Source organism: Monodon monoceros, unplaced genomic scaffold (genome assembly GCF_005190385.1).
Source record: "Monodon monoceros isolate NGI ecotype Baffin Bay Population unplaced genomic scaffold, NGI_Narwhal_1 Super_Scaffold_12, whole genome shotgun sequence".
In the NCBI taxonomy this organism is placed as follows: Eukaryota; Metazoa; Chordata; class Mammalia; order Artiodactyla; family Monodontidae; genus Monodon; species Monodon monoceros.
The window spans coordinates 78557028-78581282 of record NW_021703768.1 but is presented as its reverse complement, the minus strand read 5'-3'; the positions used below and the strand labels follow the sequence as shown (position 1 = coordinate 78581282).

Genomic DNA, 24255 nt, shown 5'->3' with positions numbered 1-24255 from the left:
ACCATAGACCAATCAGAATGGTGGCTGCCTTAGTGCAGAGCAAGGCCTGGATGCCCTGCTGGGCCAGACATTAAACCTTCTGTTTCTGGTTGGTGAAGAAGTCCAGAGGTGGGTAAGCTGGGATGGGGGACTTCTGGAAGTCCCAGGGGAGAAACTAGGGAGACCAGAATGGTGGTCTAGAGATGTGGGCTCAGGAAAACCGTATGGAAGTATTTCAACATTTTAACTACTGGAACAATTACGCTATGCATATCTGTTAAATATCAGTGCTAGTTTTGACACGCATCAAAGGTTGGTACCGTGGTAAACTACTTAGCTCTATTATTTTCTGAGTCCAGCTGTGGGCTTCCATGATGCTGAGAGGAGATGTGCAGGGGCAGAAAGGCAGAGAGATAATCCACCTGTGATGCGTTGGGTTTATACTTGAGAAGGAAAACACATCCCCACAAACACATACGTGTGTACATGTGTGCATGTGTGTGTGTGTATTTGCACTAATTACCAGAGAACTGAAAATTCCCTTCCTCTGTATCTTTCTATTCCCTCTTACCTACAAGACCAAGAAGGAGATGTCTTGGAACTCAAATTCACTTGACTGTGAAAGCAGATCTAAGTGTAGCTCAAGCCCTTAAGTGAAAGAGGTAGAAATAACCCCAAAGTGGCCAAAATTCTGCTGCCATCTCCTCTGGTGGTGAGCCAAAGCTTAAAAACTGCATCACCATTTTTTTTTTTTTTGAGCAAAATGGCTGGTTGCTGTGAGTCACAGAGAAGAGCCATAGTCTTTATCTTAAAATCAGAGGTTGCTATGCAAAATCACTAGGGAACCCCCAGGGGCAGCTTTGATCTGGTCACACCTCTGCCCACCCACTTGGGTTGACTTTTCCTCCAAAGCCTTCCTGTTACACAGTTTTTCAAGAGTGAGAGATTCAATGTATCCTGTGAAAATAGTTTTGACAGAATTACTGTTTACATTTTTGCAGCTCAAGTGCATGGGATATTTCTTCAACTTTCCTCATCACAGGCAACAAGACTTAGTGGTGAGTACTTTCATTATGTTGTTATTATAATAATGACAATGCAAACATGTAATCTGTTCTCCTATCCCATGTGTTTCTTTAATGCTAATTCACTCAAATGAATTGTGTTATAAAATAAACTGAAACATATTAAAACTGTTGAGAGTTTAAGCAACAATTTGAATCAGGCCTCATCAAACCAGAAGTGTCCAGAATGCTCTACCAACAGGAGCTGGGGGAAAGACTTTTTTTTAAAAAATTAATTAATTAATTAATCTATTTTTGGCTGTGTTGGGTCTTCATTACTGTGTGCGGGCTTTGTCTAGTTGTGGCGAGCAGGGGCTACTCTTTGTTGTGGTGCGTGGGCTTCTGGTTGCCTCTCCTGCTGCGGAGCATGGGCTCTAGGTATGTGGGCTTCAGTAGCTGTGGCACGCGGGCTCAGCTGTTGTGGCTCATGCGCTCCAGAGCGCAGGCTCAGTAGTTGTGGTGCATGGGCCTAGTTGCTCCCTGGCATGTGGGATCTTCCCGGACCAGGGCTCGGACCCGTGTCCCCTGCACTGGCAGGTGGATTCCCAGCCACTACGCCATCAGGGAAGCCCCTAGGGGAAAGACTTTAACAGAGGAGTGGAAGCAAAGCAAGGAAATTATTTGATTGGCTATAGTTTAAGCAGTTGCTTTATTTGGGGAAGACTAGTTGGCTGTTTGTGATTGGTTTCCTTAGGTTTTCATTTCTTAACCTTGAGACATTTACAGGCTTAGGTTTTGGTTTGCTTAGTAGTCTGCTAACATGTTAGAGCCACCTCATTCTGTTGGCTTCGTTGTTTGATTAACTTAACATATGTATTTGTAAATTGGAGAATGGGGTCAGTATGTTGTGGAAGTTGAGTGGGTTCATACATAATTTTCCTCAGCATGTTAATGTTTTAAAGCCAAGCTTTCTCACAATTAGAGAAAAAGCTTCTCAGTATATTAAAACTTAAGATAAAAACTAAAAAATCTGCAGAAATACCTTTCCTTTGTATAAAATGTGGCTTGTTATAGGCTTCAAGAATTGCTGCATTTTCTACGTTAAGCTCTCTGGGCAGTTGCAGGTAGAGAGGAAGAAGCCAAAAGATATTTACTCCATGTTAAAAGAGAAATTAATGATAAATTAGGCTGTTCTTGGATTGTATTTTAAGTTTTGGATAAACTGATTTCTATGGAACTGTCTTCAAGGACATTCATTTCAAAAGTAGAAGGAAGCATGATTTTAGTGTAAAAGGCCATACAATTTGAATGATTGAGATTCTATGTCAAATGCCCATGGAAATTTAACCATACTAGCATAATTTCTTATTAGGATTCTAACTGGTTTTGTTAGGGTGCTGATTTCAAAGTTGCATTTTTTTAATTGAGATATAGTTGATTATATTAGTTTGGGTATACAACATAGTGATTCAAAATGTTGATAAACTCCATATAAAGTTATTATAAAATATTGGTTATATTCTATGCATTGTACAATATATCCTTGTAGCTTAATTATTTTATACATAGTAGTTTGTGCCTCTTAATATCCTACCCCTATCCTGACCCTCCCCTCTCCCCTCTCCCTACCGGTAACTGATAGTTTGTTCTCTATATCTGTGAGCTTGTTTCTGTTTTGTTATGTTCATTCATTTGTTTTATTTTGTAGATTCCACCTATAAGTGATAACATACAGTATTTGCCTTTTTCTGTCTGACTTATTTCACTAAGCATAATATGCTCCAGGTCCATTCCACATTGTTGCAAATGGCAAAATTTTCATTCTTTTATGGCTGAGTAGTATTCCATTTTATATATACACCATATCTTCTTTATCCATTCATTTGTTGATGAATGCTATGTTGCTTCCATTATAAATAATGCTGCTATGAACATTGGGGTACATTTATCTTTTCCAATTAGTGTTTTCTTTTTCTTCCCCCAAGAATCTTTTTCTTCAGATACATACCCAGGAATAAAATTGGTGCATCATATTGTAGTTCTATTTTTAATTTTTTGAGGAGCATCCATACCATTTTCCATAGTGGATGTAGAAATTTATATTCCCACCAACAGTGTACAAGGGTTCCCTTTTCTCCACATCCTCACCAACATCTGTTATCTGTTATTGTGGTCTTTTTGATGATAGCCATTCTGATACATGTGAGGTGATATCTCATTGTGGTTTTGATTTGCATTTCTCTAATAACTTGTGATGTTGAGCATCTTTTCATGTGCCTGTTAGCTATCTGTATGCCTTCTTTGGAAAAATGTCTACTCAGGTCTTCTGCCCATTTTTCAATTGGGTTTTTTTTTTGATATTGAATTTTATGAGCTGTTTATATATTTTGGATATTATCCCTTTATTGGTCATATTATTTGCAAATACTTTCTCCCATTCTGTATGTAGTCTTTTCATTCTGTCTATGGTTTCCTTTGCTGTGCAAAAGCTTTTAAGTTTAATTAGGTCCTATTTATTTATTTTTGCTTTTGTTTCCTTTGCCTTAGGAAACAGACTCAAAAAAATATTGCTACGATTTTTGTCAAAGTGTATTCTGCCTATGTTTTCGTCTAGGAGTTTTATGGTTTACAGTCTTACATTTAGATATTTAATCCATTTTGAGTTTACTTTTTTTAATGGTATGAGAAAATGTTCTAACTTCATTCTTTTACATGTAGCTGTCTAGTTTTTCCAGCACCACGTATTGAAGAGAATGTCTTTTCCCCATTGTGTATTCTTACCTCCTTTGTTGTAGATTAATTGACCATAAGTGCATTGGTTATTTCTGGGCTCTCTCTTCTGTTCCATTGATCTATGATCTGTTTTTGTGTTAGTACCATACTGTTTTGATTACTGTAGCTTTGTAGTATGGTGTGAAGTCAGGGAACATGATACCTCCAGCTCTGTTCTTCTTCTCAAGTTTGCTTTAGCTATTCTGGATCTTTTGTGTTTCCATACAAATTTTAGATTTGTTCCATTTCTATGAAAAATATCATTGGTATTTTGGTAAAGATTGCATTGAACCCATAGATTGCCTTGGGTAATATGGTCATTTTAACAACTTAAATTCTTCCAATCCATGCACACAGTATAGCTTTCCATCTGTTTGTGTCCTTAATTTCTTTCATCAGCGTCTTATATTTTTCTAAGAACAAGTCCTTTACCTCCTTAGGTATGTTTATTCCTAGGTATTTTATTCTCTTTGATGTGATGGTAAATGTATTGTTTTTCTTAATTTCTCTTTCTGATAGGTCATTGTTAGTGTATAGAAATGCAATACATTTCTTTATATTAATATTGTATCCTGCAACTTTACCAAATTCATTGACAAGATCTAGTAGTTTTCTGGTGGTGTCTTTAGGATTTTCTATGTATTGTATCATCTGTAAATGAAGTCAGGTTTACTTCTTCCTTTCTGATTTGGATTCCTTCTATTTCTTTTTCTTGTCTGATTATTGTGGCCAGGACTTACCTTACTATGTTGAATAAAAGTGGCAGGAGTGTGCATTTTTGTCTTGTCCCTGATCTCAGAAGGAATGCTTCCAGTTTTTCACCATTGAGTATGATGTTAGCTGTGGGCTTATCATAGACAGCCTTTACTATGTTGAGGCATGTTCCTTTATACCCACTTTGTGGAGAGTTTTTATCATAAATGGATGATGAATTTTGTAAAAAGTTTCATCTGCATCTATTGAGATAATCATATGGTTTTTATTCTTCATTTTGTTAATGATGTGTATTACATTGATTGGTTTGTGAATATTGGACCATCCTTGCATCCCTGGAATAAATCTCACTTGATCGTGGTGTATGATCCTTTTAATGTATTATTGCATTTGTTTGGTTAATATTTTGTTGGAGAATTTTTACATCTATGTTCATCAGTGATATTGGCCTATAATTTCCTTTTTTTGTGTGATAGCTTTGGTTTTGATATCAGGGTAATACTGGCCTTGTAGAATGAGTTCAGAAGAGTTCCTTCCTCTGAAAACCTTTGAAATAGTTTGAGAAGGATAGGTGTTAACTCTTCTGTAAATGTTTGGTAGAATTTACCTGTGAAGCCATCTGGCCCTGGATGTTTGTTTGTTGGGAGATTTATTACTGATTCAATTTCATTACTAGTAATTGTTCTGTTCATATTTTCTATTTCTTCCTGGTTCAGTCTCAAGAGAGTGTACATTTCTAGGTATTTGTCCATTTCTTCTAGGTTGTCCATTTTATTGCTGTATGGTTGTTTGTACTAGTCTTATATGATCCTTTGTGTTTCTTTGGTGTTGGTTGTAACTTCTTTTTTGTTTCTGATTTTATTGCTTTGGGCCCTCTCCTTTTTTCTTGATGAGTCTGGCTAAAAGTTTATCAGTTTTGTTTATTTTTCCAAACAACCAGCTCTTAGTTTCATTGATCTTTTCTATTGTTTTTTGGGTTTGTTTTTGTCTCCATTTCATTTATTTCTTCTCTGATCTTTCTTTTTTTCTTTCCACTCACTTTGGATTTTGTTTGCTCTTCTTTTTCTAGCTCTTTTAGGTTAAAGTTAGGTTGTTTATTTGAGGTTTTCCTTGTCTCCTGCGGCAGGCTTGTATCACTATAAACTTCCCTCTTAGAACTGCTTTTGCTGCATCCTATACATATTTGATTCTTGTGTTTCATATTCATTTATCTCCAGGTATTTTTTAATTTCTCCTTTGATTTATTTAGTGATCCATTTGTTGTTTAATAGCATATTGCTTAGCCTCCATGTGTTTGCGGGTTTTTTTTATAGTTGATTTCTAGTCTCATAGCACTGTAGTCAGAAAAGATACTTGATATGATTTCAAATTTACTGAGAATTGCTTTGTATCCTAGCATGTGATCTATCCTGGAGAATGTTCTATGTGCACTTGAAAAGATTGTATATTCTGCTGCTCTGAATGTAATGTTCTATATATATCAATTAAGTCTGTTTAGTCTAATGTGTGATTTAAGGCCAGTGCTTCATTATTGATTTTCTGTCTGGGATTTCTGTCTATTGATGTAAGTGGGGTGTTGAAGTCCCCTACTATTATTATGTTACTGTCAATCTCTCCCTTTATGTCTGTTAGTGTTTGCTTTATGTATTTAGGTGCTCCTATGTTGGATATCTGTCTATCTATATTGATTTATTTACAATTGTTATATCTTCTACTTGGATTGATCCCTTGATCATTATGCAAGGTCCTTCTTTGTTTCTTGTTAGGGTCTTTGTTTTAAAGTCTATTTTGTCTGATAGAAGTGTTGTTACTCTGGCTTTCTTTTGATGTCCATTTGCATGGAATACCTTTTTCCATCCCCTCACTTTCAGTCTGTGTCTTTAGATCTGAAGTCTCTTTTAGGCAACATATATATGGGTCTTGTATGTGTGTGTGTATACAGCCTGGGGGGAGGGGCAGTGGTTAGAGCAGGATTATTTAACTCAGGAAGGAGTCAGAAATGTCCATGACCACATATTTCTTCCAGTGAGGTGGTATCCTTCAAAAACCCATCTTTTACCATCCTTTATAAGTAAATGCTTCCTCTCCTTTAGGCACAAATGCAATTGTTACCATTAATAAAAGTCTGCTTACCTTTCTAAGGTCATCTTTTCTAAGAACTTTTCAGTACTTTGAGGTTGATTGATCTTCAGACTTGACTTGAAACACTGTCTTGTACCACCTTAGGCACTCTGCCCACAAAAACAAATTTTAAAATAACGTGTGGAGAAAACAATCTTTCCAAAGCCACATTTCACCGTGAGTTCCAAATTTATGTCTGCCACTGACCTGTATAGAAAAGGAACTTGACCTTTTGTAAGTTTGTTCTCTAGTTTACAATGTGAATAAATACAGCTCATATTATCCAAAACCTTTCTGGGGGAAAACAGGTCCATTGGGCCCAATTAAGCTGATCATAGCTGCCCCTCTTACCTAACAGGTGATTTTATAGCTTATAGTTCTTGGCATTTGTCTATCTTTACACATTTCTAAGTAAAGATAAGTAAAGATAAGTATACAAGTTCAATTTTTTGAACTCTATAGTGTATGTGTTCTTAATATGCGTGAGGTGAAGGCGAGTTTAGGCTTTCTGTTTTGGCCTCATCTAATCAGATTTACCTGCAGACTTCTGGTTTATTTCTACTATAGTCTAGTTTCTGTTCTCCCCTACCTTCTGTTCATATGTTTTTTCAAACTAGGGCAGAGAGCAAACAACATCTGCCCTGGAATCAGTGACTCCAATCCTGTCCTTAGAGAGCACTGGTTTGCCCTTCCTTCTTTGGTAGACTTCTAGACCTGAAGATTGGTTTTCTCTCCTTGGTTTTAGTAGAGCCTCTGGCCTTGATCCTTTATCTTCTTTATTCTGTATTTGTTGAATGAATGAACAAGTACACATAGCTCAGTCTAATCCCCCAACCCTGCCCCTAAAATAAATCAAGGGACTTGATTTTTGGCTGCCTAAGAGAAATGTTTTAATAAAATATCTCTAGAAAATCAAATTTAAAGTCATATACAGCCTACAACATATATTTTGCCTTATTGTGGGTAAAGTGCATTCATTTTTCAAGGTAGATGAATCATAGGATAATTTAAAACAATTTAGCCATGAAAATCCCTGTAGCATGTGCAGAACTAAGATTAAATTTAAGGCAATAATAATTCCCTGTCAGGAGAAAATGGATATATTTCATCAAGGTACTTCACTTGAAAAGTAATTGACTCACCATTTCTATTCACATTACCATCTGAACATTGTAAAACTAAATTTAAAACTATGGGATTGTAATATGGTTTTCTGAAAAGTCTATTTTAATTGTCAGACTTGAATATGAGACTTTGCATCTAAAATAAGTTCTTTTTTCAAAAGTAGGAAAGCACTAAATTATATTTAGGGAAACATAATACCATTTTTGGTATTAAATAGAAGTACTACATCTTGTCATAAAATTTTAACTAGAAAATTCTGGGAATGGATTTTTTTCAATATTTCTCTCAAAACAAACTTAAGAACATATCTTTCTTAAGCTACAGACCTAGACATGCAAAAATTGTATTTTTTTTGTATCTTGGGCCCCAAATACACCCAATGATAGAGACTTACTTTTAGAAATTCAGGAGTCAATGCAAGGTTTTATTAGTGAATTCCGGGATTCTCTTATCTCTTGTTCAGGGTTTATTTACTATCTAGAAGTGGGGAGAGGGCTTTAAGTTACACACAGATGGGGGAGGTTGGAGACGGGCCCATTCCTCTAACAGAATTCATCCTTGCTGGCATTCCCTTTTCATGAAAATAATATTACTCATTTATGTTATCACTGCCAGATTTCATGCTCCTGAGTATATATGGCCAGAAAAATGCAGTGATAGTCTCCTTGTTACAGCAGATCAGGGAATCTAATAACCTTGGTCCATTGCAATATAAAAAGTGGGAGTTTGGAAGTGAATCCAATTTAAGCTTCTCCCACAGAGAGAACTTGGTGTTTGTTGGATGAATGAATGAAAGGATGAATGAGTATATAAGTAAATATTTCTATTGCTACAGTTTTGAGGACCAGGAGGCTATTTATCCCCTTTCCATGTAACAGAACTGGTCTAAGTTTATTTATCACTTGCTCTCTTCTCAGCTGTCAGAGGACTTGCTGCTTGCCATTTACCTGTGCTGTCCTTGCCACTGGTCTCCTTTACTCTTCCTGGTTTTTTTCTTCTTTTTATTTCCTTTGGCTCTTGTTCTTTCTTCTATGTGCCTCAACTTTCCTGAGAAAAGGTTAATATTTCATTGCCCTTTTCAGCAAGACAAATCATGCATTACTGGCCCCAGTGTAAGACACAGAGCTGTGTTCTTTGGCTCCTTGTGACTGTGCATCTTCTGCTTCAACACTGGGAAGGCATGTCCTAATTGTTCTAGTTCCAGGGCTCATGAGGCAGATTGCCAGAAAACAGAGATTGTACTCACCGTTCTGGTTGCATACATGAGGAAAAATCAGCATCTGTGTGTAGGTCTGCTGTGTCATGCTTGTAGGTTGTTTGAACACAGACCTATAGGACCCAGGCTGGGAAAACAAAACAAAACCAAAAGAGGAAAAACAGCATCAAGAGGGAGGAGATATGGGGACATATGTATATGTATAACTGATTCACTTTGTTATACAGCAGAAACTAACACACCATTGCAAAGCAATTATACTCCAATAAAGATGTTAAAAAATAAAAAATTAAAACAAAATTACCCAGCCATGAAAAGGAACAAAATTGAGTCATTTGTAGAGACATGGATGGATCTAGAGACTGTCATACAGAGTGAAGCAAGTCAGAAAGAGAAAAACAAATATTGTATATTAACGCATATATGTGGAACCTAGAAAAATGGTACAGATGAACCGGTTTGCAGGGCAGAAATAGAGACAGATGTAGAGAACAAACGTATGGACACCAAGGGGGTAAAGCGCGGGTTGGGGGTTGGTGGTGGGATGAACTGGGAGATTGGGATTGACATATATACAGTAATATGTATAAAATGGATAACTAATAAGAACCTGCTGTATAAATAAATAAATAAAATTCTAAATAAATAAATAAAAACAATGACTTTTGAGCTCTAAAAAAAAAAAAAAAAAAGAAAAATGTTTGATGTTATCTATTGATCAAGCATTCCAGTCTTAACTACAGTGGTAGACCATGCTAAGCACTGATCCGTCTCCCAAGTTTGCAGAGGGCTCTAGACTTTTATTCTCTCAGTGATTAGTTTCTAATCTAATTAATTTGTAAGTTCTGGTGTCCCTGCTCATTCTTCATCAGTAGGAGACCCGGATGTCAGACATGTGTAGTTCAAGTTCACCCCCTTCTCAAACTCATGCTTCAACAGAGACAGAGTTATTGCTTAGAAAATTGCTTTCAGATAATCAGCTCTAAAATCATGCCTTCAATTAGAAGAAAAGTTCATTTAATTATTATAAAGCATCCATTAAATATAGACCATAATTTGATTATCCCAGGTTTTTAATTACCTGAAATGTTTTCTTATCAGAAATAATGTTCATGGATGCTATTTATATATTCAAATAGATATTTTTGAGGGAGTAGAAAGAAAAGTGAGAGAAACTGAGCACACCAAGATGTTTTCTGACTCCCTCAACCTCTATTATTAGGTCTATGACCCTAGGGCAGCATTTTACAAAGTGCATGGCGTGGAATGCTGATATGTAGTTGGGGCAGAGATGGTGGTGGCAGGGGAGGCGTGGTGGGGTGGGGACTATGGGCAGGTTTCTGTGGACTAATAGGTTGGGAAAGCAGTGGTCTAGGAAGGGTTGAGAAGTTTAATTTTGTATTTTTATTTTTTGCAAGGGGCTTTAATAACAGAGCCTTTATTAACAACGCTAATACGCAGTTTAAATCTCAGAAAGAAACACATGCAACATTTCCCAGCGTTATTTGAACAGAATGGTAGATCTTGCTGTCCTGACATTCTATGGAACACACTCTGGGAAGTCTACACAAAGTAATAAAAAATTATTAGGACACATTTAAATATGGTATTTAGAGTAAAATGACAGTTCAAAGTTAATAACACAAAGAGCAACACAAAGGCATTAAGAGGTATACTGAAGCAATTACACTTGGTCCAACTTCACCAGAATTCATTTACACATGTATCAGTCTTACCAGTGTTATTAGACAGCTAAACTAAATACACAATGTTGATGTGTACATTCAGAAGAAAATTCGATGAGTTATTTAAAAAATCATCAAGATTTAATGGAAATCATTCTTGTTTAGCTTCTTATTCAAGCAGCCAAAGGTTTATTTAAGTAGATTGAGAGAACTTCTATTTCAAGTTTACAAAAATATAGTAATCACAAAATGAAGTTTAAAGAGTTTATAGGGCACTTCTCCCCAAATTTGAAGTTTTTATTATAAGAAGGTTTCATTAGGAAAACTTTCTCATAAGCAGTATTTAGCATCCATTTATTTCTCTCAACTCTTCTTTACGCGGGCCTCTCACTGTTGTGGCCTCTCCTGTTGTGGAGCACAGGCTCCGGACGCGCAGGCTCAGTGGCCATGGCTCACAGACCCAGCCGCTCCGCGGCATGTGGGATCTTCCCGGACCGGGGCACGAACCCGTGTTCCCTGCATTGGCAGGCGGATTCTCAACCACTGCGCCACCAGGGAAGCCCTGGACTTAACTTTTAAATGCTATTTTCCTGGACACTTATTATGCCATTTCAATGACCAACTGATGACAGCATACAAATAGGGCCTCAAGTTCACCATTTGTTCCAGTTTTAAATTTCTTTACATCATTATCAGCACGCTCAAAATCAACTAATTCTTTTACCATTACTACTCTATTTCTGAGTTCTAAATTTTGATTCATTTTCTGGTAGGCTGGATAGGGGAAGAGATGCTGCGGGTCTGGGAAAGAGAATAAAAAGATTAAATTGTCATTCACAACATTACTACTCAATGTGTGATCCTGGACCAGCAGTAACAGCATCTCCTGGGAGCTTATTAGAAATGTAGAACCTCATACCCCATCCAGACCTACTGAATCAGAATCTGCGTATTAACAAGATTCCTATGAAATTCACATGCATGTTAAAGTTTAAGAAGACCAGTTCTCAAACTTGGTGGCAGAGTGCAATAACTCTAAGAGTTATTAAAAAGTGCTGATGCCTGTCTTCCCCTTGCAGAGATTCTGATTCAATTGGTATGGGGTCTGGCTTAAGCATCAGGATTTGTACAAAGCTCCCTAGGTCATTCTCATGTACAGAAAACTTTGAGAATCACTGGTCAAGGAGAGTGGAAGGGTAAATAGACCAGGGTAGTGGTCCTCAATCTTTGGTGTATATCACCCCCCAAATAAAGCAGTAAAGCAATACAGAGGGCCAGGCTGCTGAAGTAGGATAGACCCTGTGCCCTTGTATGTGCCAAGTTTCCCAGCTGGCTCTGACAAACACCAACATTTAACAGCCACTGGACCAGGAAACCATATATAATTATCGGCAACTTTCAGGGCCTCTGAAGTTTTTGGGGATCTCCCTTGGGTTCTGTTTTTTATGACTTAGAACACTGATACAAGCATCTGTGTGGTTATTGTATTACCTTCCTACTTTATCACCTAATATGTATCTAGACCTGATTCTTCCAGGGATTAAATCATGCCCAGATTGTTTGCTAGCCTAGTACTGCTAAGAACATTTTTTTATACAGGATCTTTAAGGAAAAAAAAAAATTCAAAGATTTAAAATTTTGTATTATTTTTATCAAATATTCTATCCCCCGTTTAATTCTGTGTTATATACAATCAGCACGAGCTTAGTTTTTCCCCAGTAACATCCATAGTTTGTCCTATGAAACATACATGCCATTCTGTAGACAAATTTGTAAACTTTGAGCAGTAGAAGACAGCACCCCAGCGTATCTGGGAAGAGGCTCAGATACAATTGTCTTTGCCCCATTTGCTCTCTCTGACACCTGTGGCTCTCTTCCCTGCTCCTCAAAGCTGCAGTATCTGAGCTTCCTTACAAGATTGAGGATGAGTACTTGGAAATAAACAAACCTAGCTTCCAGTGTTTGGATCAATAGGCCTTTTAAAATGTTTGAGCAATTCTCTCCAAAGGAGGTAGAGAGGGGCAGCAGCCATGCTGGGCAGAATTCTGAAAATAACATTTGTGTTTTTCACACTCCCTTGCCCTCCACTCCACCTGTGACCCCCTCAGTGTCTCCCAACAAGCACACGGTGCCCTTGAACTGCCCTCTGGTTGCTTGGTGTTCCCCCACTGGAACTCTTCTACCAGGCCCGCCCTCTAAAATTTTTTCCCACATCTCTCAGGGACTTGAGTATCTGATAGATTTAGATTTAGATTCATACATGTTAATAGTACATTAATAGATGACCATATTATTTTAGGTTCTTTTTATTGCACACATGGAAAAACTGGTTGTGACTAGCTTAAACAAAAAAAATTTTAATGAAAGAAAAATGAATGGGAGGGAGAGGTGTCTTGGAGAATTTAAGAAAGAATCGCATCACTTAGCCCTGGGAAATGCAGGAAACAGGGCAGGAAGTGTACTTGAATCTTACCCAAGGGGCTGACATTAAAGTGACTCATCTCCATGGCTGTGTTGGAGTTGGTTCATAGTGGCTTGGGAAAACCAGTTGTTAAATTTGCTGGAGTTTTGCAAACCAAATTATATTACATTAGTACTTTGAAATTGGCCATGATGTATTTACACCAAGGAAACTGGCAGATGCTACAAAAAGCATTACCAGCATACTACCACTCAGCTCTAACTTTGTTCCAAACTTCAAATTCCAAAAAGCTGTATTGGAATGATGCAGTTGATGTGTCCATTTCTGTGTTAATTATGTATGGCCAGGAGAACAGGTTTATGATATACAGACATAGCAAACTGTATATCAGTGGTGCCCTCAGGAAAGGGGATCTTTATGAACTGGGCAGCCACCCAAGGGCTTTCTGCACAGTTGCTATCACTTTGCAGATAATATATTCACTTCTTAAACAGGCTTAAGCAATTAAGAAGTTAGGAAATAGGACATGTGCCCTTACTGGGAGAGAATTTATGTACCTAGCCATGACTGTGATGATGAATGCTACAGCCACTCCAGTGGGTCACAACTGACTGCACATTGTGATCACCTGAGACCTTTAAAAATAGACCAGTTCCTGGGCCCCATCAGACCAATTCCACTTTAACCGAGTGTCAGTATGTTTTAAAACACCTAAGCATGGTGATTATAGTTAACAGTATTGTTTTGTATGTTTGAAAGTTGCTAAAAGAGTAGATCTTGTGTTCTCATAGCAAGAAAAATAAATTTGTAACTATACGTGGTGATGGATGTTAACTAAATCATTTCACAATACATACATGTATCAAAGCACTATCTTCTGCACCTAAAACTAATACAATATTACATGTCAATTATATCTCAATTAAAAAAAAGAAGAAGAAAGCATCTCATATAATTCCAATTGCAGCCAGGATTGAGAACAACTGAGGTTATGAGCTGACATCATTAAGGGCCTTAGGGAAGTAAAATCTTTACATGATTGTCACTTGCTGCTAAATCAGAACTGTTATCTATAGACTTTTACACCACAACATATGCAGACTTAAATTTTACATGATGTCACAGATTCTGAAATGGTTCCTGATTCATTGCGGAACAGGGGGAAAGAGTGAAAATAAAGCAATTGACATGCCCTCCAGGGTCAGGAACAACCTCACTCCCTGAGGAGTGAGAAAGAGTATAATTTGGGGCTGATAAACTGAAAAGTGATGGGTCTAGGAACTTGGCAATGAGGTGTCAGGCACACTGCTGGGGTTAATAAATCACATAGTCCCTATATATGGATTTTTAAAGTTTTGAGGCAGATAGTACAGATCAGGGAGTTTTCACTACTGGAAAGATAGGGGTTTTAGGAATGCCTAAAAGCAGCATTTACTCAATTATTGATTTCACTCTTTCTTTCATCCAGCGATTATTTATAGAGCAAATATTATATGCAAGATGCTGCATTAGACCCTGGTAAAAGTAGCATCTGATCCTGCTGAGTTTCCATTTTAGCAGAAGAAGCAAGAAATAAACAAATCGTTACACAATTAAGCATTTAATTACAAATGTAAACAATGTTATGAAAGAAAATGACAGATTTTATGAAACTATGAGCAGAAAGATCTGAGACCTGAGACCTATTCTGGGAAGTCAGGTAACGTCAGGGGAGCCTTCTGGAAGTGATGTTTGAGCTAAGATCTGAATATTTGTGGGACTTATTAAGGAACGTTGAGAATGGAGATTGTTTCTAGAAGGTAAAATAGCCTGTGGAAAGGGCTGTTTGGCTGAAAGGGGGTAATGTATATGAAGAACTGAATTCTTTCAGTCCAGTGAATCTGTTGGGCAGGAGTAAGGGCGAAAATAAGACTGATGAAGAAGGCTGGAAAATGATAATGCAGGGCCACATAGACCATGTTGATATACATCCCAAATGTAATGAAAAACAATGAAAGGGTTTTAAGAATAATGTTGTATAATAAAAGATTTGGCTGGTCTTTGTCCCTGGTTCTTGGGAGATAACCTCTAAATCCTTGGGCTTCCATGATTAATAGGACTGTCCTCATTATTCATGGTGGACCCCTTGGACCACACCCCCATTTATGCTAATGTAATGACTCAGGATAGGGGCTGATCACACCAGAAAGACCAACCGTGTGACTAGAGATTTGGGACTTGGAGCCACATGATATTAGCCTAATCTTTGGGGAGAGGCATGGGGCTGGAGATTGACTTCAATCAGCCAGTGACCACATCTATCATGCCTAGGTAATAAGACTCTAATAAAAACTCTGGATGCCCAAAGCTCGGGTAAGTTTTCTGGTTGGTGATACATATCAGTATGCCCAATGGTGAAATATCCTGAGGACACAGAAGCTTTGCATTGGGAACCTCTCAGACCTTGCCCCTGTGTCTCTTCATTTGGCTGTTCCCATGCATCCTTTGCAATAAAACTGTAATCTTAAGTATAGTGCTTTCCTGAGTTCTGTGAGTCACTCTAGAAAATTATCAAAACTGAGGGGTTATGGGAACCCTTGAATTTGTAGACAGTCGGTCAGAAGTATGGGTGGCAGGGAATCCCCAAGCTTGTGACTGATGTCTGAAGTGAGGGAAGTCCCGTGGGAGGTTATATCCTTAACCTGTGAATTGGGCACTAACTCTAGCTAGTTACTATAACAATTACATTGCAGATAGGGGTGTGTGTGTGTGTGTGTGTGTGTGTGTGTGTGTGTGTATTGTGGCAAGTGGTTTACTCAATTCTTCCATGTTGCTATTTTGGGCTCAAACTTAGTTCTGTCACTTTCTCTTAGAAACCTTTCCAACTCTTCAAGGCAGAGTTTGTAGCTCCTTATTGTACTAGTGTTCCCAAAGTCTTTCATTCTTTTCTTTGTTCTGATGTTTATCCAATGTATGAAAAATATTGGTTCACACGACTCATTTGACTGAGAGCTACTTGAGGGCAGGGAGCTTGTCAGATCCTCAGGTCCCATCCTAGGCCCGGAATGAATGAATGTTAAGGTGGAGGCAATACAGGCAAAGTCCTGCTCATTGAACTTGAGTAGTTTTTATGGCTTCTTACATGACTTGAAGCTGTTGTCCTGGATGGACTTTGGGAGGAAATATCTGGATAGCAGTAAGGAAGTAAAACTATGAAACTGGGCAACTTTATGACACAATAAAAGAATAAAATGAATTCAATAATTTGAATAAAGAATTCAAATTGCAAGGCAAGAACTACTATATTATTAACATTCACAGTTCACTATTGCTCTACCAGTGGTCTTAAGTGTTTTGCTGCTTTGCCTAATAATTTCGAAAAACTATGTACCCTCCCAACATTTGAAACATTTAAATTTATATCTAAATTTTAAATATTTAAAATACTTAGATACTTTCAGTAGTTGAAAGTGATGTAATTTCTGGTATGTTGTAAATATTGACAGCTACAACCCTAATATTACATTTTAAAATTTGTCCAGTGGAATATGAATATCACAAGGATTTGATACTTATCATATCTATAGTAAAAAGATGAACATCTTTTTTAATAGTTCAAAATTTCTCCTTCCTCCCCACTTCACTTATTCTCCAGAATTTTAACCTAATATATTTTGTGATTGACAGTATTTACCCAATCATGATTTTCTGAAACAAAAATATGTATATAAATGTAAATTTCCAGTAATCTTAAAATTTAAGTATGTTTTAAATCTCTAGTTTTCATTATCATCACAATCATTATTGGTACACAGTTGATCAAAACAACATAAATATTGACAATTTTTGGACAACTGACAAAACAAAATTTGACAATTAAATTATTTAACATTATGCATTTATTAAGGAGATGAATGAGTCTTACTTTTCAAACAATGCATCATCTATGTATGACCATTGCTAGAATGAGTCAGGATTCAGTTTTATTCCTACTTTAGATTATTTTTCATTTAAGTGCTGAGAAACTTTGCTCATGTAAGTTAGTTGAGAATGTAATAAGTTTTGTTCTGGTAATGTCTCTCAATTCTTTGAACTCCTTGCCACTTACATGCCAAAAATCACACAGCGATCTATCATTAAGAAGTATTTTAAATTATCTATTAGTTAGTTATTCCTTTAATTTTGTTGAAAGCAAAGATCTTGAAGTCATTTAGAAATGAAAAAGGATTTGTTACCCAGTCATTAGAGGCATTCATTTTCTCAATATCAACAAAAATATTTCACATTTTTCTTTATTTGCATCATGGAGGTTTTCTCAACCTAGGAATTACATCATAGTAAGATTAGCCATGGCGAGAGTTTGGCCTTTCTTTGTAAAGTAAAGCAAAGGTGGAAAGGAGATCTTGTATGACCCCTAAATCTCAGGAGGTTCTCAGATGCTGTTGAGATATGTAAGAAGTTGGGGTTCTGGGCACTGATCCCCTGAGAGCCACCTGTCTGCCTGGGTATCCCTTGTGTAGTCCTTGTGTTCTCAGAGGCCTGATTAATCCTTTTGAAGGCCCTGACCTAGCTGATGAGGTTTGTGGTAACTAATGGTGATGGGTCTTCCTTACCGCTACTGCTGCTTTGGGAGGATTTAATGTTTTTACAACTGTCATGGTGCAGTTTAAAACATGGTTATACAGGAAAAGAACACACTATAAACTTCGACTTTAAAATCATATACATAGAGATACCAAATAATAAAATAATTAGCAATAAAATTTTTTAAAGCACCTGGTTTCTTTTTTTACATGATTTCATACTAATAAAATGGAAAATCTTTTTATTGTTAAAAGATACATGGTAGGAAATTCTGACCATAGGATTAGTATTTGAGATTCTATCTGACTTTCATTTGTGTTTTTCAAGACCCCTGTAGTGATTCATACCATTTAATGGGTGAAAAGTCCTGTCCTCAGTGCCCTCAGGGAATTTGACAGGTCCCTGAGGGCCCCATAATGTGGCAAGAATCACTCAACAAGCACCAAAGCAGTTGCAAAGCAGCTTTTGTAATAACCTACTTGGCAACTCCAGTTACCTTTGAGCCTTCTGGGATAGTCAACAGAAGGGTTTCGCCTTTCTCAACAAGCAATGTCATAATTTTACCTTAAGCCACAGACAATGCCATAGTGTTACCTTTTTCACTGATATCAAAGCAAACTTCTTAACCACCTGGACACTCCTAACAGCTTCACAGTATTCCTTAAGATCTGGAAGTGTTCAACATACAGCAATTAATAAAAGCCCCTATTCCAGTGGTTCCAAACTGGTTGTATGCTTAAGAATCATGTGGGGTGCTTCTTTAACATGTAAACTTAAAAGTTTGAGTGGGAGGAATAAATTAGGGGTTTGGGATAAACAGATACACACTACTATATATAAAATAGATAAACAACAAGGACCTACTGTGTAGCACAGGGAACTATATTCAATATCTTGTAATAACCAATAATGGAAAAGAATCCAAAAACTGAATCATTTTCCTGTACATGTGAAACTAACACAACATAGTAAATCAACTATACGTCAAAGTAAATAAATAAACAAACAAATAAATAAATAAATAAAAGTCCCTAAATCAGACTTTGATTCAGTTGATTTGAAAAACTGCATATTACTAGGTAATTATTATCTCATGTTTCTTGGCATTATCAGCCTTGTATCTCAAAGCAAAATATTAGATAGAAAAGGATCTTCATTAGATGACTTGTACAGTGTGGGTTAAACACAATGCAGCAATGCTTGAGTAATAACAGTGAGAAAGAAAAGATTACTCCTTCACACAGCATTAAGCACTTCCAGTGATCACATCTCCAGGTCTATTCTCAATGTTTTTTTTTTTTTACATCTTAATTGGAGTATAATTGCTTTACAATGGTGTCTTAGTTTCTGCTTTATAACAAAGTGAATCAGTTATACATATACATATGTTCCCATATCTCTTCCCTCTTCCGTCTCCGTCCCTCCCACCCTCCCTATCCCACCCCTTTAGGTGGTCAGAAAGCACCGAGCTGATCTCCCTGTGCTACGTGGCTGCTTTCCACTACCTATCTATTTTACATTTGGTAGTGTATATATGTCCATGCCTCTCTCTCGCTTTGTCACAGCTTACCCTTCCCCCTCCCCATATCCTCAAGTCCATTCTCTAGTAGGTCTGTGTCTTGATTCCCGTCTTACCCCTAGGTTCTTCATGACATTTTTTTTTTCTTAGGTTCCATATATATGTGTTAGCATACGGTATTTGTCTTTCTCTTTCTGACTTACTTCACTCTGTATGAAAGACCCTAGGTCCACCTACCTCACTACAAATAACTCAATTTCATTTCTTTTTTTTTTTTTTTTTAATTTTTTAATTTCATTTCTTTTTATGGCTGAGTAATATGCCATTGTATATACGTGCCACATCTTCTTTATCCATTCATCCAATGATGGACACTTAGGTTGCTTCCATCTCCTGGCTATTGTAAATAGAGCTGCAATGAACATTTTGGTACATGACTCTTTTTGAATTATGGTTTTCTCAGGGTATATGCCCAGTAGTGGGATTGCTGGGTCATATGGTAGTTCTATTTGTAGTTTTTTAAGGAAACTCCATACTGTTCTCCATAGTGGCTGCATCAATTTAGATTCCCACCAGCAGTGCAAGGGTGTTCCCTTTTCTCCACACCCTCTCCAGCATTTAATGTTCTTAGATTTTTTTGATGATGGCCATTCTGACTGGCGTGAGATGATATCAAATTGTAGTTTTGATTTGCATTTCTCTAATGATTAATGATGTTGAGCATCCTTTCATGTGTTTCTTGGAAATCTGTATATCTTCCTTGGAGAAGTGTCTATTTAGGTCTTCTGCCCATTTTTGGATTGGGTTGTTTGTTTTTTTGTTATTGAGCTGCTTGTAAATTTTGGAGATTAATCCTTTGTCAGGTGCTTCATTTGCAAATATTTTCTCCCATTCTGAGGGTTGTCTTTTGGTCTTGTATATGGTTTCCTTTGCTTTGCAAAAGCTTTGAAGTTTCATTAGGTCCCATTTGTTTATTTTTGTTTTTATTTCCATTTCTCTAGGAGGTGGGTCAAAAAGGATCTTGCTGTAATTTATGTCATAGAGTGTTCTGCCTATGTTTTCCTCTAAGAGTTTGATAGTTTCTGGCCTTACATTTAGGTCTTTAATCCATTTTGAGCTTATTTTTGTGTATGGTGTTAGGGATTGTTCTAATCTCATACTTTTACATGTACGTGTCCAGTTTTCCCAGCACCACTTATTGAAGAGGCTGTCTTTTCTCCACTGTATATTCTTGCCTCCTTTATCAAAGATAACGTGACCATATGTGCCTGGGTTTATCTCTGGGCTTTCTATCCTGTTCCATTGATCTATATTTCTGTTTATGTGCCAGTACCATACTGTCTTGATTACTGTAGTTTTGTATAGTCTGAAGTCAGGGAGCCTGATTCCTCCAGCTCCATTTTTCTTTCTCAAGATTGCTTTGGCTATTCGGGGTCTTGTGTGTTTCCATACAAATTGTGAAATTTTTTGTTCTAGTTCTGTAACAAATGCCAGTGGTAGTTTGATAGGGATTGCATTGAATCTGTAGATTGCTTTGGGTAGAAGAGTCATTTTCACAATGTTGATTCTTCCAATCCAAGAACATGGTATATCTCTCTATCTATTTGTATAATCTTTAATTTCTTTCATCACTGTCTTATAATTTTCTGCATACAGGTGTTTTGTCTCCTTAGGTAAGTTTATGTCTAAGTATTTTATTCTTCTTGTTGCAAGGGTAAATGGAAGTATTTCCTTAATTTCTCTTTCAGAGTTTTCATCATTAGTGTATAAGAACGGCAGAGATTTCTGTGCATTAATTTTGTATCCTGCTACTTTACCAAATTCATTGATCAGCTCTAGTAGTTTTCTGGTAGCATCTTTAGGATTCTCTATGTATAGTATCATGTCATCTGTAAAAAGTGACAGCTTTACTTCTTCTTTTCTGATGTGGATTCCTTTTATTTCCTTTTCTTCTCTGATTGCTGTGGCTAAAACTTCCAAAACTATGTTGAATAAGAGGGGTGAGAGTGGGCAACCTTGTCTTGTTCCTGATCTTAGTGGAAATGGTTTCAGTTTTTCACCATTGAGGATGATGTTGGCTGTGGGTTTGTCATATATGGCCTTTACTATGTTGAGGAAAGTTCCCCCTATGCCTACTTTCTGCAGGGTTTTTATCAAAAATGGGTGTTGAATTTTGTCAAAAGCTCTCTCTGCATCTATTGAGATGATCATATGGTTTTTCTCCTTCAATTTGTTAATATGGTGTACCACGTTGATTCATTTGTGTATATTGAAGAATTCTTGCATTCCTGGAATAAACCCCACTTGATCATGGTGTATGATCTGTTTAATGTGCTGTTGGATTCTGTTTGCTAGTATTTTGTTGAGGATTTTTGCATCTATGTTCATCAGTGATATTGGCCTATAGTTTTCTTTCTTTGTGACATCTTTGTCTGGTTTTGCTATTGGGGTGATGTTGGCCTCGTAGAATGAGTTTGGGGATGTTCTTCCCTCTGCTATATTTTGGAAGAGTTTGAGAAGGATAGGTGTTAGCTCTTCTCTAAATGTTTGATAGAATTCGCCTGTGAAGCCATCTGGTCCTGGGCTTTTGTTTGTTGGAAGATTTTAAATCACACTTTCAATGTCAGTGCTTGTGATTGGTCTGTTCATATTTTCTATTTCTTCCTGATTCAGTCTTGGCCGGTTGTGCATTTCTAAGAATTTGTCCATTTTATTGGCATAGAGTTGCTTGTAGTAATCTCTCATGATATATTGTATTTCTGCAGTGTCAGTTGTTACTTCTTTTTCATTTCTAATTCTATTGATTTGAGTCTTCTCCCTTTTTTTCTTGATGAGTCTAGCTAATGGTTTATCAATTTTGTTTATCTTCCAAAGAAACAGCTTTTAGTCTGATTGATCTTTGCTATCATTTCCTTCATTTCTTTTTCATTTATTTCTGATCTGATCTTCATGATTTCTTTCCTTCTGCTAACTTTGGGGTTTTTTTGTTCTTCTTTCTCTAACTGCTTTAGGTGCAAGGTTAGGTTGTTTATTCAAGATGTTTCCTGTTTCTTAAGGTAGGATTGTATTGCTATAAACTTCCATCTTAGCACTGCTTTTGCTGCATACCATAGGTTTTGGGTCATCGTGTCTCCATTGTCTTTTGTTTCTAGGTATTTTTTGCTTTCCTCTTTGATTTCTTCAGTGATCACTTCGTTATTAAGTAGTGTATTGTTTAGCCTCCATGTGTTTATATTTTTTACAGATATTTTCCTGTAATTGATATCTAGTCTCATAGCATTGTTGTCGGAAAAGATACTTGATACAATTTCAGTTTTCTTAAATTTACCAAAGCTTGATTTGTGACCCACGATATGATCTATCCTGGAGAATGTTCCATGAGCACTTGAGAAAAATGTGTATTCTGTTTTTTTGGACAGAATGTCCTATAAATATCAATTAAGTCCATCTTGTTTAATGTATCATTTAAAGCTTGTGTTTCCTTATTTATTTTCATTTTGGATGATCTGTCCATTGGTGAAAGTGGGGTGTTAAAGTCCCCTACTATGAATGTTTTACTGTTAATTTCCCCTTTTATGGCTGTTAGTATTTGCCGTATGTATTGAGGTGCTCCTATGTTGGGTGCATAAATATTTACAATTGTTATATCTTCTTATTGGATCGATCCCTTGATCATTATGTAGTGTCCTTCTTTGTCTCTTTTAATAGTCTTTATTTTAAAGCCTATTTTGTGTGATATGAGAATGACTACTCCAGCTTTCTTTTGATTTCCATTTGCATGGAATAACTTTTTCCATTGTCTCACTTTCAGTCTGTATGTGTCCCTAGGTCTGAAGTGGGTCTCTTGTAGACAGCATACATATGGGTCTTGTTTTTGTATCCATTCAGCCAGTCTATGTCTTTTGGTGGGAGCATTTAATCCATTTATATTTAAGGTAATTATCGATATGTATGTTCCTATTCCCATTTTCTTAATTGTTTTGGGTTTGTTATTGTAGATCTTTTCCTTCTCTTGTGTTTCTTGCCTAGAGAAGTTCCTTTAGCATTTGTTGTAAAGCTGGTTTGGTGGTGCTGAATTCTCTTAGCTTTTGCTTGTCTGTAAATTGTTTTAATTTTTCCATCAAATCTGAATGAGATCCTTGCTGGGTAGAGTAATCTTGGTTGTAGGTTTTTCTTCTTCATCACTTTAAATATACCTTGCCAGTCCCTTCTGGCTTGCAGAGTTTCTGCTGAAAGATCAGCTTTTAACCTTATGGGGATTCCCTTGTGTGTTATTTGTTGTTTTTCCCTGGCTGCTTTTAATATTTTTTCTTTGTATTTAATTTTTGACAGTTTGATTAATATGTGTCTTGGCGTGTTTCTCCTTGGATTTATCCTGTATGGGACTCTCTGTGCTTCCTGGACTTGATTAACTATTTCCTTTCCCATATTAGGGAAGTTTTCAACTATAATCTCTTCAAGTATTTTCTCAGTCCCTTTCTTTTTCTCTTCTTCTTCTGGGACCCCTATAATTTGAATGTCGGTGTGTTTAATGTTTTCCCAGAGGTCTCTGAGATTGTCCTCAATTCTTTTCATTCTTTTTTCTTTATTCTGCTCTGCAGTAGTTATTTCCACTATTTTATCTTCCAGGTCACTTATCCATTCTTCTGCCTCAGTTATTCTGCTATTGATCCCTTCTAGAGTATTTTAAATTTCATTTCTTGTGTTGTTCATCGTTGCTTGTTTCCTCTTTAGTTCTTCTAGGTCCTTGTTAAATGTTTCTTGCATTTTCTCTATTCTATTTCCAAGATTTTGGATCATCTTTACTATCATTATTCTGAATTCTTTTTTCTATTTCCTCTTCATTTCTTAGGTCTGGTGGTTTTTTCCTTGCTCCTTCATCTGCTGTGAGTTTTTCTGTATTCTCATTTTGCTTATCTTACATGTGTTTGGGGTCTCCTTTTTGCAGGCTGCAGGTTCGTAGTTCCCATTGTTTTTGGTGTCTGTCCCCAGTGGCTAAGTTTGGTTCCGTGGGTTGTGTAGGCTTCCTGGTGGAGGGGACTAGTGCCTGTGTTCTGGTGGATGAGGCTGGATCTTGTCCTTCTGGTGGGCAGGTCCACGTCTGGTGGTGTGTTTTGGGGTGTCTGTGGACTTAT

The 24255-nt window shown here is 36.9% G+C and overlaps 1 protein-coding gene across 1 annotated transcript in view; it reads left to right on the top strand.

Moving 5' to 3' along the window:
* Nucleotides 1-980: 980 nt before the first annotated feature.
* The window catches only part of ERAP1 (endoplasmic reticulum aminopeptidase 1), a 91268-nt gene continuing 67993 nt past the window's right edge, over nucleotides 981-24255 (top strand). Inside the window, exon 1 of the mRNA XM_029217985.1 lies at nucleotides 981-1037. The gene's annotated coding sequence lies outside the window, so the exon portion shown is untranslated. The remainder of the gene's footprint in view (nucleotides 1038-24255) is intronic.